The 11,851-nt window shown below is 49.2% G+C and overlaps 1 protein-coding gene across 2 annotated transcripts in view; it reads right to left on the reverse strand.

The window, feature by feature from the left end:
- Elk3 (ETS transcription factor ELK3) overlaps positions 1-11,518 on the reverse strand; it is a 62,551-nt gene extending 51,033 nt beyond the window's left edge. For both annotated transcript variants that reach the window (XR_005283689.2, XM_038315063.2), the window contains exon 1: positions 11,168-11,518. The gene's annotated coding sequence lies outside the window, so the exon portion shown is untranslated. The remainder of the gene's footprint in view (positions 1-11,167) is intronic.
- Positions 11,519-11,851: the final 333 nt, after the last annotated feature.

Here is an 11,851-nt window from a genome sequence, read left to right on the forward strand (position 1 = left end):
GAGTCCTCAGTGTGTCGTCGCCTGCTCATGTGGGGGACACGTGTGGAGGTTTGGTGGCATCTGAAGTCAGGAAGATGGAGACTGGCCCCATCGGCTTCCCTGGCCCACACGCATGTGTTTCTCTTGCATTTTCCTGCGTGGACATCAAATCTAGCAAGATATGACCCGGCTGTTGTCTCACGTGCGGAGACTGCCTTCCAACGGTAAATAACTTTTAATAAAGCTCCTTTTAACATGAAGTAAGAACTCGGTGGTGTTGAGGTAAGTAAGCCAGAGGCCACGCAATTCTTCATGAATGTCTATTTTAAACCACGCCTGGCACGTGAACCCACACCAGTAAGTGGCAGTAGGTGGGACATACATAAACTATCTTGCTATCCTTGGTGGACGCTGTAGAAAACACAGCGCATGACTTCAAAATTAAAGCCTTCTCCAATGTCTTACACCTCGAGCCTTCCAAAAACTCATCATCAAAATGCACTGACTAAGTAAACAGTGTAGCGAACACCGTTGCCAAGGGGCCTCCCACTCCCATCTCAGGAATAATGCTGCATGACGGTCATCAAAACCTTCTAATGAAAAGGATGACGCCCGTGTCAAACACAGACCTCCTGGAACTCCTATGCAGGAGTCTGCCGTTCCTGGAGTTGGCCCTTTTGGTAGCACCACACACAACTTGATGCTGTTTCTTTTCTCAGCATGAATATATTAGCTATAAAAACAGCCAGCACCGGATTTAGACTACAGTCCCCCCTTACTCAAGAAAATTACCCTTTGGAACACTGAAACATTCTAATCTAGTAGTGAATTTATAATCTTCTATGAGGTCTTAAAGTTTCTGTGAGTGCGTGCATGTGTGTGTGCGTGCATGTGTGCGTGTGCGCCTGTGTGTGTGTGTGTGTGTGTGTGTGTGTGTGCGTGTGTGTACATGTTGGTGTGCAAGCACACACTGAGGCGAGAGAACCTCGGATGTCATCTCTCAGGAATAGCATCCACCTCATGGAAGAAGGACAGACAGGTCAGTGAGCCCCCCCCCCCCCCCCCCCGGCGGTTGGCCTATCTCTGCCTCCCCTGCGCTGGGATTAAAAGCAGGTGCCACCACACCCTATCTTTTCAACGTGGGACCTGGGGATCAAATCGGGTCCTCTTGGTAGCAAGGCAAGCAAACACTTTACCTATGAAGCCATTCCCCCAGGACGGTTTCTGCTCTTTTACGGACAATATTCTAGGTCTAATACTGTTTTGGGTGTTGCTACTCTCTGCTGCTGTCCGTTGTTACATTGCTCTTTTTGAGACAGGGTCTGTTTCGGGTGTAGCCCAGGTTGGCCTTGGAATAACTATGTAGCCAAGTATGACCTTACTTCTGATCCTCCTTTCCTTTTCCGAGCACTGGGATAACCAAGCTGTGCTACCACACCTAATTAGTGCGCAGTGCTAGGGATAGGACCCTGGGTCCGTGTGTCAGTTAGGCCTTCTCCCAACTGATCCATATCCCAAATCCGACCTTCCACCTTCTGAGAATCACAGAACGCTAGCGCCGTCCTACTTGATTCGGGGATCTTGGTGATCAAAATAAGTCACTATGAGATCATTTTTGTATTATGCACATTATTCTATCTACCCACATATCATAAACTCGGAGCAGGGAACGGTAAAGTGGTGGATTAAATGAATTCATCAAAACCTAGGGACGCGCCAAAACCAAGTGGCTGGCTGACCACTGCTTTTGCCTCGGCCATCAGAATGAGTGTACCCCCAAGCCCATCTCTGCAGACACTGGGTAGGCCGTGCAGACGAGAGCATGGACTTCTGCCTAGGAGCGTTTGGAAGCACAGTTCAAAATATATTTTGTTTTAAGAGACAGGAGAAGGGAGGAGGAGAGGTGGGGGTCGAGAAAGAAAGACAGAGACAGAGAGAACCTAACGTCCTCTGGTCTAAAAGACCTCTGAGGGTGAAACAGACGGACACTGGCAGAAATAACTTCCTTATCGATGCTCCTGAGTCCCGGATGCCAAGAGTTCAGGTCCAAGATCATTCAAGGAAACTAAGGCAGCGAGCGAACCTTCTACTTAACCCTGCAGACAGCACTGACTGCCTGGGTGCCTCCTTCATGTGTTCGCACTAGGACTCGCTGACATCACTGGGAATCTAAGCACTTTTCCTTTCCTGAAAATTACAGCGTAAATCCAGGCTCTCGCCTGACTTCCGATATTGAAACAATGACTCTTCCGGATGGAGAAGTGCAACACGGTAAACAACATTCCCTTAGGCACACCTCCCTAGGTAGAGAAGAGGACTCAAATCCCACACAGGCAGGCTGGCCCCCTATGGAGGAGGAGGAGGAGGAGGAGGAGGAGGAGCTGTTTTGGTCACTTTTTCTGAGGTCATATCCTGCCATGTTCTCTTAACCACTGTCTTAACACAAACAAACACATAGGCATGTTCCCCTCCTATTCCAATCGCTTCCATTAAAATAAATAAATAAATGCCAATCAGCACATCTTACATTTCCACTTCTAAAAAGCAAACCTAACAAACTCCAAGAAGGGGACAGTGTGGGGACACTCCAGTTTCGGGTTCCGTGAAGCCTCTTCCAGTGAGGTGTTCTTAACGTCCAGGGTTAGACAGTCACCCAATACCAACAGCCCTGTTTCTTGCTTACCGTATTCCTGAAATGAGAGCTCTGAGTATCGGTGCCATTTTGAGGATAACAAGCTATGGGGGTGGGCAGTGAGGTCTCCTGGTTAATTCCTAGACATACTGGGGAGCTGGCCCTGGAGCAAATCTTGAGGCTTGTTTTAGCCACTCTTTTCTGACTAAGACCATGGTGACAGGACGGGGGGAGGAGGGGGGTCCTGCTTGATCATACATTCTGGGTAACCTAGACTTGACCCCAACAAAGGGCTCCTTGGCAAAACAGAGGTGAAACCAGTTAGAGTAAATTAGTCCTTCTCGGGCAAAAACAATGAGCTCGCCTTCAGCCCCTCTCTTCTGTTATTTTAAACCCCGGCAGAAACACCATTGATTTCAACAGGTTACAGACAAACACTATATGTGCAGTTACTTCAGGTTAAGAAAGGCTTTCAACCAAACACGTCAAGACTCAAAACGGATTATCCAGGGCCACTGTGAGAATCTTGTCATGAAATCTTCCATAAAAGACCACAGTGTCTTTAGAATTGATGAAGTCTGGCAAGAAAGCACTTTCTATGAATGTCTTTCAAGGTGTCACCGACCACTTTCGGTCTAACACTGATCTTAAAATCAGAGTCAAGTCTGTCCCAACAGTAACAAACTAACCCGGTTTCTGAACGGACCCTTTTCTTGGAAGTTTAAATAAAAACTATGGGAACCAGGTGGTGCCTTTAATCCCAGCACTCGGCAGGCAGAGGCAGGCAGATCTCTGTGAGTTTGAGGTCAGCCTTGTCTACAGAGCAAGTACCAGGACAGCCAGGGCTACACAGAGAAACCCCGTCTTGAAAAAAAATAAAATAAATAAAATAAAAAGCAAACCTATGGCGAATGATACAGGCACTGTTTCTAGTTCTCTTTATGAGAACAACAGATGTGTGTCCAAAGCGAGCTCCCAGCCGGATGGGCACCACAGACATAGAGCAGACCCCGTCACACGCACAGGCAAGGACCCCTCACTCTCTAAAGCTACTTGGTTTGAGGGTCTGCACAACATATTGTCACATAGGCTTGGTTTTGGAGCTCGGGATCAGGGGCGTTAATAGGTAATTAGGAATAACAGCCAGTCTCCAGAAACACACACCTAAAGCTGTCTAGCACCTGGGTTCAGACAGCAAGAATTTAGGTAATGAGGAAACCTGAGAATAAAGCCTCTACAGAGGGCTGGGATCCCAGGGGAGGACTAAAGGCCAGCACAGCCTTCCCCAGGGAGGTGACAGGTGACCGGAGAGAGCTAAAGAAAGAAGGGGAGTAGGGAAGATGCTGGAGAGAGGGGCAAAATACCATGTCTTCTTCCATAAGCAGAGTCTCAATTTGAGAGAGAGAAGATGGTAGAAAAGGAACCGTTTAAGAGGAGAACCAGTTGAAGGAAGGGGAGGGAGGGGAGGTGGTGGGGAAGGGGAGGGAGGGGGAAGGGGAGGGAGGGGAGGTGGTGGGGAAGGGGAGGGAGGGGAGGTGTGGGAAGGGGAGGGAGGGGAGGTGGTGGGGAAGGGGCATGAGTATTACACAGCAATACATGTGCACAGGCATGACAGGAGGAAATCTATTTGTATATAAAAAACAGAAAAAAATTAATTATTGAGTTCATTTAAAAAATAAAGGATGACTGTTGAGAGCAAGCCTCAGGAGAACAGAGTCCCAGGAGACTGCCTTTACAAAGGCCGGGTGGCAGAGGCATCAGTGAGGACAGAAGGAAGGACCACAGGTTGATGAGGCTGGCTGCATCCACAGTGCGCAGCTGCATTCCCTGGAAGGCTCTGTGAGGCAGGAGAGCCAGAGTAACAAAGGCTGATGTGAGCTTGTGAAGGGTTGCAGCTCCTGATGCTGCCAGGATCTGGGGTCAGGGGACGATAACGAGGGTTATCTTCTGCACATGCTCACACAGAAGAGGTAGGGCTGAGCCTGGAGACAGGGACCTCCTCTGGGACAATGGGGACAACTCAGGTTCAGAGCCTCAGTCATGGGGCTCCCCAGGATGAGAGTTGTTGTTAGAAATGAGTGCAGCATTCAGATCTGTCCCCAGATCTGGGGAGAATGGAGGGAAGCTGGGCAGGTGGGACTGTCCTCCTTTGGATCCTCGTTCTTCAACAAAGGGTTAAGTGTAATCAAAGGGAAAGGGAAATTTAAACTGCTGTGTTTGGTCCTAAGGTAGCAACAAAAATTCACATCACATTTTCACAAGGTCAAGTATGTCCTTCAGAAGAAGGAGGAGGAGGAGGAGGAGGAGGAGGAGGAAGAGGAGGAATAGACTTAGGACTTGAATGTCAAGTCCCTCCATTTCAGTCCCATTACCGTCCAGCCAGGGGAATGGACACAGAATGATCAAGGAATATCCCCTCAACCCAGTTAGTTTTAAAGCAATACTTTAGTTTTCCTAGAACACCGGCTAAATATTTTGCACATGAAATAAACTAGAAGAGATTCCTCGCTTCCCAGTGTGATGAGGAAATCCACATATCCTACCTATTCACATTTAGCTGTACAGTAACGTTAAAGCACTACAGCAATTTATCAAGGCGTCCTGGGTTTATAGATCTGCTGGTTAGAATCATGAAACTATCCCCACTGCAATTAAAACAACAAACCAACAAAAACCCTCAGGGACTACTTTGAAGTGATGGAAATACAGTCTTCATTTAGAGAAGCTAGATACGCAGATGTATACAACTATATTTAAGATCCCATATGTTTGGGCATATGTAAACTAAAGTCTTCTTTCGTTTGTTTTTGTTTGTTGTCTGAGACAGGCTCTCACTCTGAGATAAGAAACCAGGCTGCCTCCACTGCCCCAATGCTGGGGTCAAAGGTACACACCACCATGCCCCGAAATTCTTATTCTCTTTTTGCTAAAGGTGAAAAATATGTCAAGAGTCTTGTGTTTTTGTTTTGTTTTTCCCCCAGGCTGAGAGCCCTAACCTAACCAGTCTTAAGGAAACAGCATCCGGATATTTGTGTTTTCTGCCCACCCCGTGATTCCTGCCGGATTCGTGGCTAAACTGGAACACCTGAGCTCCCGAAACTTTAGAAATACCGAGATGCTAGAGCTTTTGAGCCACGTTTGGGTGAACTCATTTCAGCTTGGTTCACATTCGAACGTTATGACAATCAATCGCTCTGATGACTTTAAAAACAGCCAAGCAAAATTCTCAGCTAAGTTACAAAAAGAATTCCATTTAACTTTTCAAATAGTTCAGTAATTCTTCCCAGGAAATGCAGATTACTCCTAATCAGTAAAGCTGCCAGAGTTCATGCCTAGTGATAATTCAGCCCAAATCACCTTCGGCTGAAGCGACCGCTGCCAAGTTTATCCTGAAACCGCTGACGTGTGCATGAATTTTCCAGGAAAAAGGACAAGGCTATTTTAATTCTGGTGGTGGAAGAAGAGATCAGGGAGGGTTAAATTATTTGAGGAGCGGTTACCTAAAAGACAGAAGGAGCAACCATCTTTGGAGGCCTTCCGGATTTGTTAACAGAAAGCTGAATACACAGAGGGAAGAATTAATTTGTAGACTCTGCACTCAAAGTGGCAAAAACAGAGTCAGCATGGTGCCACTGCCATGGTTTCAATCCAAGAGCTGAACGACCTCAAGTCAAACTGGCCATGCCCATGGCTGGTAATATTATAGTAATATATACATATACATATATATATATATTAGTGTATATATATATATACAGTATAATACAATAATAGTAATAGCATAGTAATATTGAGGTTTTTTAAGTCAATTTAAAACACCAAAGTTTAGAACTGTGGATACAGCAATAACTAAGAGTTGTCTACGTGGGTCTTCCTCTCCCCCGCAGCTGGGTCATTGCAGGGTGGGTTTTTCAGCCCAGCCTCCACTCTCTCCCTTCATCTAGCATTCTGTCCTGGTGTGGAGTGCCCCCACTTCCTGTTACTACAGCTCCATACTCTATTGCTAATCATGACTCACCCTTAGATCATAGAGATACTCATCAAAATCCCAGATTTCACAGGACATAGGAACTCAACCTTTCAAGTGGGCTGCATTCTTAAGACCTTACAGAAGACAGAGCACAAGACCGGCTCATGAGAAATCATGTCAACCCATCCTCAATAAATGCAGGCTCAATATTTGGCAACTTGAGTCTCAGTACTCATGATTAAAATGTGCCATGGGGGATGTTATGTGAAAATAAGCTATTTTTAAAAGGATGCCATGGCTCCAATAAAACCTTCCGAGCACACATGTTCCTGTGCTTCTGTGTACACAACACACGTTTTAAAAGACTACAAAAATATACAATGAAATGTTAGCAGCGGGATTTCTGGTGATGTCTATTGTTGTCTTTGTGGCTTTCGATGTTTTCCTAGGCTAATTTGTGATATTTTTCACAACCAAGAAAAACAGTAAAAGTAGCCTTTAGGAGATGGCTTTTGACGGGTGTGGTTCCAACCGGCTCTAAACCACCCTGCGGCAGCCAAGAGGTGCTTAGGTGACCACTGCACGGGAAACGTCTGCCCGGAACATACAAGGCTTTTGGATGAACGTGAGGGGCTTCATGCCATTCATGAATACAAGTGAGAAAAAGCAGGCTGAGGAAGGGCTCACCAGGGTAGAATCAGGTAGACAGAGAGCCCATTGCTCTTTCTGCACGATGAGGAGCCTGAGTCCTGGAAGGGACCGAGGACTAACTCACTGCCTAAGCATGTGAAGGCCCCAAACTATCTGCTAGCGAGAAGTAACTCCCCTCGCTTCAGGAAGTCCCATCCACCGGCAATGCTTTCATTATGTGCCTTGGGCTTGTCCATAGGTTATGTCTTGTAACGTCTGACGATACCGTCTATATAAATAGAATTTGATGGCACAGAACATACAAAAATCCAGTGTCCGATCACTGGGAAGGAATATTTTAACTACACACACTTGCCCGGAAGTCCTCTAAAACCAATTTCAGGAAAAGATTTAAGTTCCAAAAAAGTTATGACAAACATAAATTTTAATGGATGACCTCAGAGTTGCATTTACTGTACATCAGCAGTTTTGAATTAAATGATTTCTTACATAAGACAAAAGGGGAAGTTTTTTTTTTTTTTTAAATGAATGCTTAGGTGACTTCAAAATTCAAGTGGGGGTTGATTTAAAAAAAGAAAACCTGCTCTCCCTCATCCAAATACTGCCTTTCCTGTCTAATAGGCTTCAGCGCTGGTTGTGTGAAGAAGACTCGGTGCTCTCGGGGAGGTTCAAAAATTCAGCTCACAAAAGTCACCATGTCACAATGTCAGGATCTGTCTGTCATTCTGTGGCACTGAGAAGACAGACTGAGCGGGACAAGCAGAGAGAGAGAGACAGGCAAGGACAGAAGCAGGCATTAACAGCTTGTTGCCATAACAAGAAGGACCACTGAGGGCTTCCGATGCCCCCCATTTGTTGAGCCAATGCCTGTGAGCGCTTTAATCACCCGCATCATTAAGGGGAAGGAGAGAGGCTCGGTGTAAGCACTACTAACATGTGGGGGGCTCGCAGATTACTTAATGGGGAGGTATCCTGGACATTGCTGGATGAGTAACAGTACCCCTGGCTTCTGCCGCTGGATGCAGGGTTGCACCCCTGTAGGTGTTTCTCACAGGAGGCAAAATCATTCTGGTTGGAAACCACAGAAGCAGAACACAGGCACCTTCAACAACTCGGACTCCACTGTCCTCCTTTCTGATCAGAACCGTGGTTCTCAACCTGTGGGTCGCGACCCCTTGGGGTCACACGTCAGACATTGACATTACGATTCCCAAGAGTAGCAAAACTGCCGTTGTGAAGTAGCAATGAAAATAATTTTGTGGTTGTGGTGGTGGGGTGATCACCACGGGAACTGTATTAAAGATTCGCAGCATTAGGAAGGCTGAGAACCACTGGCTTGGAGGGAAGTGTTCACAACCTGGACCTCCGGGGAACTCTCCTGCAAGAGGATGCCCGCTTGGAAGTCAGCTAGAAGAACGTTCTGTTGTCCAGCTCGGCCACTCAGCACCACCAGCTCCCTTGCAGGCCAACTCTGCAGTCTGTTGCTGACCACCCACTAGAAAAGGTACAAAGGAAATCCTGACCTTAGGCCCACTGACTCGCATAGGGTGGGCTGGCTGGGTTGGTTTCAGGATACATTTGCCACTGGAGGAGTCATGGCAACACCTTACAAGGGGGGAGAGGCAGAATGTCCTTGTCAAGAAAGGGGCCCCCATGCTTCCAGTGGGGTTCTGGAAAATTCTTTGTCCTTTTTAGCAACTCTACTCATTTCTAGTCAACATTTAAAGGCAGAGAGAGAGAGGGAGGGAGGGAGGAAGGAAGAGAGGGAAGAAAGAAAGAAAGAAAGAAAGAAAGAAAGAAAGAAAGAAAGAAAGAACAAGAAAGAGCAAGAAAAAGCCAGAAGGCCTGAGCTATATTTGGCTGGGAATAGGCCACCACTTTTCATGCTCTGGGGGTTTTGCAAGCGGAGTCATTACTGGAAGCTTGGGACACTTCTGTCCGACAGTCTCCTTAACTGTCTGACCTGCATGCCCTCCTAACACAGTCTGTAATTTTATAATCCTCATAAAACTCAAACTCATAACTGACCTTTTCCAAATAAACGTGTGCCACAGAGAGGGGGGAAAGGAGAGAGACCAGATAATATTCTGTTGGGCAATAAGGCTCAGAAATCGATTTAGGCTTATTAATAGATGCCCGGAACATGCTGGGTTTCCCAACTCCTCCCCCCCCCACGCACCACAACAAAGCCCAGGCACAGATGGGAGAGGATGGGCAGGCGTGTGTGTGTGTGTGTGTGTGTGTGTGTGTGTGTGTGTGTGTGTGTAAGAGTTGATTGGACAACAGAAAACAAAACAACACACACACACGCGCGCGCGTACACACACACACACACACACAGAGGCACGCACACAGGAAAAGCATGTTCGACTGAGAACCAAAATGGCCAAAGAGACTTCCAAGTTTCTGGAGACTGCCCTGGAAAGACTGGCGGGGTGGAGGAGGCACCTCTAAGTCAATAAGGCGGTGACTCGCCTCGGTCCGCAGCGCCTGCTCCGCAGGCTGACAGCGGCTTGCACAAAACCCCTCCTGTGCGGAGCAGCGGAAACTCCCAATGAGATTAGTCGGTGTGTGTGTGCAGACATTACTTAGCAATGACTAAAGGGGCTCTCTTCCTGCGGCCGCCAGTGGAAAATTCAAGGAACATTTTTCCCCCTGCAGCAGCAGAATCCCTTTAACCCTCTCCCCAGCCAAGTCCAAAACAACTCGGCCTCCCCCTCACCACCTCCAACTGCCCCCACCTCGGGCAGAGGACTGCAGGGAGTTAAAGGCCAGCGAGGGGCTTTCAAAGCAGGGAGGGAGGGAGGGAGAGAGGGGGCCGGAGGGGAAGGGGCGGGGGACCCTCGAACACTACAAAGGAAACTGTAAAAGGCACAAATACATAAACCTGAGAAGCAGCAAACCACAGTTTCTTTGTGAGCTCCTCAGTGAGTCATTTTCAAGATGCTGTCTGCAGCCAGTTTCAAAGCGGAAGCGCACGGCAATTAGTCTTGCCGTTTCCAGACAAGCCAGAAACTCTCCCGACACTCGTTTTTTTTTTCCTTCTAAAAAGCCCCTTTTGCAGTTTCTGAAATAGCCTTTCTTGCTGCCACCCCCACCCCACTGCGTAACAGCAGCTTATCCTCGGAATGATTCGGTTCAGAAAACGTAACAAACCAGAGACCTTTTAATTTTTTTTAGCGCTCGCTCCCATTTTAACCCCCCCCTCCTAAAAATAAAATAAAATAAAAGTTCCAGTAACAGTACAGACCAGCGGGGAGTTGGAACTTAAAGAACTGAGAACTTCTAGAGCATCCCTTGCCCGGCCCGACTCCCAAACCCAAATACAGACAACAGACTCTGCCGGCTTTTAAATGTCCGTTTGATTGGGCGTGCGCCTGGGGCGGTGACCTGGGCGGGGGTCACCTGCCCAGCGAGAGTGGACGCGCGGCCCCAGGCCCCACATCTCCACGGCCCACGTCCTTCACCTCCTCTCAGTCCCTGTGCCGTCCCTGGATCTGAGAACCCGCGACTTGGTGCCCATCATGAAGGGATCCCGTCCGCAACCTCGGCTGGAGGTCAGCCTCCAACCACGCAGCCGGCTCCGGCCACCATCCTCAATCCCAGGGCCCTGGAGCCTCGCTCGCCAGCCTGCAGGGGTGCAGGAGCTTGCACGCCGGGTGTCCCTTCCCCTGGCTTCTCAGCGCAGCCACCAGGCCAACGCATGAGCTCCTGCGGTGGCGGCGGTGGCGGTGGCGGTGACGGCGCGCAGCATCCTCCCCCACGGGGATGCACCCCCATCCTCCCCCACCACAGTCCACAACCCACCCCACAGCACCCACCGCCCCACCCCCACCAGCCAAAGAAAAGAAAGAAGGGGGAAAAGGGGGGGAAAAACTACCAAGAAGAAAACTTTGCAAGCATTGGAGCAACAGGCAAACAGTCCTGCAACCTACCCAGATGTGGGGGAGCGTTTGGGAGTCTTCTTGGGGAGATTTCTAGGAGGACCCGGGCGAAAGCCCTCGACTTTCCATGCTGACAGGCGTCTGCAGACGGTCTGTTGCTCTTGTAATGAGATCCTGATTTTTCCCCCTTTTTTTTCTTTCTCTCGCTCCTCTTTTTTTTTTTTTTTTTCCTCTGCTGTGTGTGAGAGCAGGAAGTTGGAGCAGTCAGGCCGAGCCTGCTCACTTCCTTTACTGCATTATTCCCCAGGCGGTGTGCAGTCTGTGTAAACAGGCTTTTCCGCCCCGCGCCGCGCGCCCGGGCCGCGGCTGTGCGCCGGGGCTGCCCGCCCAGACCCGCGCATACCCCCGGCGCCGGGCCCCGCGCCCGCCCGCATGCCCCGCGCGCCCCCGCGCCGCGCCCGCCCCGCTTCCTGCTCGGCCACCCCAGGGGAGGAGCCTGGGGACCCGCCGGCAAGGCCGCCGCCCCTCCACACGGCGGGTTCCGTCAGCTCCCGTGCACCCGGGTGCCTGAGCTGGGCATCACCCTGGGGTTGTGCCCTGCAGAGTTGACCTGCAAGGGAGCTGGGCGTGCTGTTCGGTGTCCGTAGGCATGGAAGAGTTGGGGGCAGGAGGGATCGCGAGTGGGGTTCAGGGCTTGGATGCTCTGGGCACTGGGCTGCTTTTATTGCAGACCAG

Source organism: Arvicola amphibius, chromosome 17 (genome assembly GCF_903992535.2).
Source record: "Arvicola amphibius chromosome 17, mArvAmp1.2, whole genome shotgun sequence".
In the NCBI taxonomy this organism is placed as follows: domain Eukaryota; kingdom Metazoa; phylum Chordata; class Mammalia; order Rodentia; family Cricetidae; genus Arvicola; species Arvicola amphibius.